At 47.3% G+C, this 5690-nt stretch overlaps 1 pseudogene; it reads left to right on the forward strand.

The window, feature by feature from the left end:
* Nucleotides 1–1304: 1304 nt before the first annotated feature.
* On the forward strand, nt 1305–1843 carry LOC112308722 (ferritin light chain pseudogene; annotated as a pseudogene).
* Nucleotides 1844–5690: the final 3847 nt, after the last annotated feature.

The raw sequence follows: 5690 nt of genomic DNA on the forward strand, positions 1-5690 counted from the left end.
GAGTTTAACAAGTTCTCAGGATATAAGAATCAAGGACAATGTACAAAAGCCAGTTGCACCCTGACCGGTGTGGCTCAGTGGGTTGGGCATCAAACTGCAAAACAAAAGGTCGCTGGTTCGACTCCCGGTCAGGGCCCGTGCCTGGGTGGAGGGTTCAGTCCCCGGTTGGGGTGCGTGTGAGAGGCAACCGGTCAATGCTTCTCTCTCACATCGATGTTTCTCTCCCCCTCTTTCCCCCTCCCCCCATGTCTCTAAAAAGTAAATAAAATCTTTTTTTTTTTTTAAAGCGAATTGCATTTCTTTATATTAGCAAGAAATGGTGGGACATTAAAATTTTAAAAAATACTATTTATAATAGTATTTACAATGGCAGAAAACTCAAAACCATTCAAGAATATATTTAGCAAAATACTTACCAGACTCGTACATGGAAAACGACAAGACCTTGCAGAGACAAGTCAAAGAGGCCCTCAGCAAACGGCAGCTGCTCCGCGTTCACGAATCACCGCGAGACTCGACGTTGCTGTCAGTCCACCCCACGTGGATCCACAGCGTCTCACTATCCCGATCAAAATGCCCGCAGGCTTTCTTTCTTAACAATCGATAAGGTCCGTCTAAAATTTATCCCAAAATTTAAAAAATATGTTAGAGGATCCAAACCGTTCCATTTTCAGACTCCCTCTAAAGCTGCAGTGATCAAGGTGGTGTCTCCCGCTTCAGGGCAGAGGCCAGTGTCGACGGAACAGAATTAAGGGTCCAAAAATCAGCTCACACACGTATCTAGTTGATCGATTTTCAAGAAATGTTGAAAAGTGGGGAAGGGATAGTCTTTCCTAAAAATGGAGCGGGAATGGAATAATTGGACACCTGTATGCAGAAATAAAATGAACCTTGACCTGTACCTCACCCCAGAGCCCAAAATTAATTCAAAATAAATCTTAGAGCTAAGAATATAATACTTCCAGAAGAAAACAAAAAAGCAAAATCTTTGTGACCTGGGGTTAGGCAAAGCTTTCTTAAACAAAAGCAAAAGGATAAATAGAATTTTACCAAAAATAAAGTTTTGATCTTCAAAAGATACTATATGAAAATGAACAGCCGGCAGAGCCCCCCCTCCCTGGCCTCCTGCTTCAGCAGTGTTTTCACAGAGTGCACCCCACACCCGGGTGCACCCCTTCTTCCAGCCTCCGGCCACCCTCCAACCTCTTTTCCAGGCACCACCTCCGGAACCACCTCAGCCATCCTCAGTCTCCAATACCAGCCAACACTGTTTTTTTACCTTAACTCCTTATCGCCAAACAACTATGAGCTCCCAAATTTGTCAGAATTCTCCCACCCAGGTGAATAATTCTGTCAGTCACCAGGTCACCCTGCATTTGCAGGCCTCCCACACCTACCTCGCTCTGGGCTTCTATTCTGACCAGGACCAAGTGGCTCTGGAGGGTGTGGGCCACTTCTGAGAGTTGGCCCGTTGGCCAGTTGGCCAAGGAGAAGCACAAGGGTGCCCAGCGTCTTTGAAAGACACAAAACCAACGCTGTGGCTGCGCCGTTTTCCAGGAAGGGCAGACGCCTCCTAAGGTGAGTGGGGTGACGGGTCGCCATGGAAGCCACTGTGGTCCTGGAGAAGAACCCGGACCAGGCCCTTTTGGATCTGCATGCTTCCGGTTCTACCCGCGCAGACCCTCAGCTCTGTGACTTCCTGGATGAGGAGGTGAAACTCTTCAAGAAGTTGGGGGACCACCTGACTCACCTTCACAGCTCGGTCAGCCCCCAGTCTGCGCTGCACCAGCATCTCTTCAAAAGGCTCTCCCTCAGGCACAACCAGGAGCCTTTGGAGCCCTGAAGCCTTTGAGGGGCCCCTTTGCATCCCCCCGGTGTCTGGCTTTTGCCTGAAACCACTAAGAATCCTTTTAACCACCCCAGAGTCCTGTCCCATGCATTGGACCAAATGGAATCAATAAAGCTTTTTGCAGCAAAAGGACGAAGGAAGGAAGGAAGGGAGGGAGGGAGGAGAAAAGGCAAGCCACAGACAGCAAACATATTTACAAAACATGTTTATGCAGTAAAGGACTTGTATCTAGAATGTAAAAGGAATTCTTAAAACTCAATAATAATAACTTGTTTTTTAGTGGGCAAAAGATTTGAACAAACACTTCACCAGAGAAGATATATGAACAAAAAAAAAAGCAAATAAAATGATGTTCAACATCATCAGACATTAGGGAAATGCAAATTAAAACCACAGTGAGACACTCCTACACATATACACACACCAGGCACCTAAAATTTGAAAAACCAATGATACCAAGTGATGCCCAGAACACAGAGCTACTGAAACTCTCATCCGTTGCCGGCAGGAATGCAAAGTGGCATTGCTGCTTTGGAAAGTGGCTGGGCAGTTTGTCGTTGAGTCGACCATATACTTACCACATATGATCCAGAAATCCCACTCTTAGGAATGGAAACCTGTGTCTACACAGAGACTTGTACAAAATGCTTATAGCAGCTATATTCGTAATAATAAAAACTTTAAACCCACCCAGTCGCCATCGACGAGGGTATCAATTGCAGCATATGGATACAATGAACACCACTCAGCAGCAAAAAGAAAAAACCACTAACACTTACAACTTCTGCATCTTTCTCAAAGGTTTATACTACGTGAAAGGAGCTGGATATGAACAGCTACATATTCATTATTCCATTTACTACATGTAGAGCCTCAAAACAGGGTTCCTTAGCCTGAGGCACACGATACGACCAGCAATCAGATCGGTGGTAGCCAAGGGTCAGAGGCAGGAGCTGAGGCAAAGGGACAGGAGACTTTTTGGGTGATAGAAATGTTCTTTATCTTGATTGTGTCTGTAGACATTAAAATTGGTGGATTTTACTTTATGTAAATTATACCTCAGTAAATCTGGTTTTTTAAATAGAATTCATGACAGACTTGCTGGCTATATTGGTTCTGATAATAAAGTGAAAGTAGTTTACTGGTCCCCTAATATCTGTTGAGGGGAAAAAAGGATGTGTGACTTTCCATGGTCCCGTGTGAGCAATAGGAAAGACCTGTACACAACCGTATAAAAACCTGTCCAAGAGTGCCACCTGCAGGAAAAGTGGGACCTTAGCAGCAGGAAGCTGCAGTCTGAGCTGCCTGTGAGCCTAGCAGAGGTCAGCTACCAGCACGCACCAAGAGCCCAAGCTGCAAGTGAGAGCCCAAGGGAATGGTGTGGGCAGAGGGTTTTGGAAGAACTTTCCAAAGAGCCCCAACAGATGAGGAGTCAGCCTTAAACACATACGAAGCCTGGGGAGATCATACAGCAGCTCACACAGCACCGGTCAGAATAAGACCTTCCTTGCCTGTCTTCCTCTCTCTTTCCCATTTCAACTCTAGAGCAACAAACACAGCAAAGTCCCTGGCTGGTGTGGTTCACCTGGATGGGTGTCGTCCTGCAAACCGAAGGGTTGCTGGTTTGAGTGGCAGTTAGGACACATGCCTGCATTGTGGGTTTCGTCCCCAGTCACGGGGCGTACAAGAGGCAACCAATCCATTAACTCCCTCACACAGCGATGTTGCTCTCCCTCTTCCTCTCCCTCTCCCCCTCCCTTACCCATTCTCTAGAACCAGTTGTTTTTTTTTTTCCAAAAAGCAGGCTGGTAGGTGATGAAGAAGTTCTCAGGGTGCGGGAGCAGTGAGGGAAGGGGAAGCTGGGAAGGAGGTGATCAGATAGATCACACATTCTCTCTCACACACACACACATTCACACTTGTGCACAGTCATGCACACTCGGACCCTCTTCCCTGGTGCATGCTGCCTACCCAAAACAGACCAAGAAGGTGCTGGGAGAAGTTTTTAACCTTAAATGAACTTTTACAGTTTCTCTTTTTTTTATTGTGGTAAAATATAAAAAAACAGCATTTACCATTTTAACCACAATTCAGTGACACCAAATACACTAATTGTCCATCCATCTCAAGACCATTTTCATCATCCCCAACTGAAACCTCTACCCACTAAGAAATAGCTCTCCCTACCCCCCGCCCCCACCCCCAGCAACCAGTATGACACCCCGTCTCCAGGAGTTGGCCCACTCTGTCTGGTTTTCTAAAGTGCCCTTACTGGAACGAGACTCGTAACTGGAAGTGATCGGGAACTTTTTAACTAACAGAGAGTGTCCAGGGAAGACGTGGGCCTGCCCTGTCCTCAGTGTGAAGGGTGGCGATTAGCAGCCTCACAGAGCACGTTTAGTGGAGACTGCGGATAAAAATAAAATCGCGTTAGGATGGCACCCTGTGAGTCCTATTTGTTCAACCTCACACCTCACAAATAAGGGGCTTCTTTTCCTCATGTGACCAGAAATCTAAAGACATACAGTCCAGGGCTTACAGCTGGTGAGAAAGTCATCAAAGCACAGGCTCCTCATAGCTCCTTTCCACACCATCCTCAGTGTAGCCCCTCCATCCCCTTGGCCGAGCTCCAGAGTCTGGGCTCCACGAAGAGAAAAGGCAAACACTTTGGGAAGAATTGGGGGAAATTGTCACTCCATCACTTCTGTGTTCTGTGGTTCAATGCATAACCTGGATGACAAAACCTCCTCTAAAAGATAAGAAGCCAGGAGCGTGGTGACGTCTCTTGGAAGGCCAGACCAATCAATGATTCTCAGCTTCGAACAGTGAAGAAGTCACTCACTCAAATTAAAAGACCTGAGGGCTATTGTCTAGCTGGCCGAGCCTTGGCCACCCGCCTGGACCAGTTGGGTAGCTCAAGGAAGGATTTGCTCCTCTTGCTTCTGTGGTGGGAGAGAGTAGAGGGAGGCAGGCTCTTGGTATTTTCAACCTCTGTCATATAAGTGGGCGATCAAGGACCCCTGTGGGCGATAGATTGGCCCCTATGGTGTTTGTTTCTTCATAGCAAGCAGGGACCTGATAGCTCAAAAGACCACCAGAGGCAAACTCAAAAACCAGGTTTTTAGCCTGCCTGCTTTGCATCCCTTGCAAAACTTCACCCCGATGTCTGCTGCCCACAGATAAGACAAACTCTGGGACTATGTGACCCCAAGCCACTGCTGCCCTTCAGAGTTCTCCGACCCAGAGACGCCCCTCCTCACTTACACACGTGCGTAGATCCCCTCTCTGAGCCCCTTCTCCTCCAAGAGGTCCCTTGCCCACTCCCCTTCCAGGTGGTACCCAGCACTGCTATCCCTAGGAGGGCCTCTGCAGTGGGGGACTTGCCCTCCATGCAGCCCTGCCCAGGCACCACCCAAATAGAGCTCACTGGGTGCTACTGCCATCTTCTGGTCATGTTCTTGTTTTCCGTGGATCAGCCCCCAAATCTTGGAACTTGACAGGATTCCACACAATAGGGAGGAGTTGGGGAGGGGAATAATTCCCCTGTGGAAAATCTGGACGCTATTAGGAAAGAGAAGAGAGAGTAGACAGCTGAAAGCCTGAGAAACCCACTACATTGGGTACTGTTGGCAGGAGGATAGGACTGGTGCCCAAAGGCAACTGGAACACTCTTGATAAAAGATAAAAGTAATGAATAAAGTGCTAGATGCTGCCAGGAAAATGACACCAAAGGTATTTCCTAATTCAGGTTTTCTGGTTTGGAAATATTCAGAAAAGAGACCTAGATGGTGTGGATCAGTGGATTGAGTGCCAGCCTGCAAACCAAAGTGTCACTGGTTCA

This window comes from Desmodus rotundus, chromosome 9 (genome assembly GCF_022682495.2).
Source record: "Desmodus rotundus isolate HL8 chromosome 9, HLdesRot8A.1, whole genome shotgun sequence".
NCBI classification, from domain to species: domain Eukaryota; kingdom Metazoa; phylum Chordata; class Mammalia; order Chiroptera; family Phyllostomidae; genus Desmodus; species Desmodus rotundus.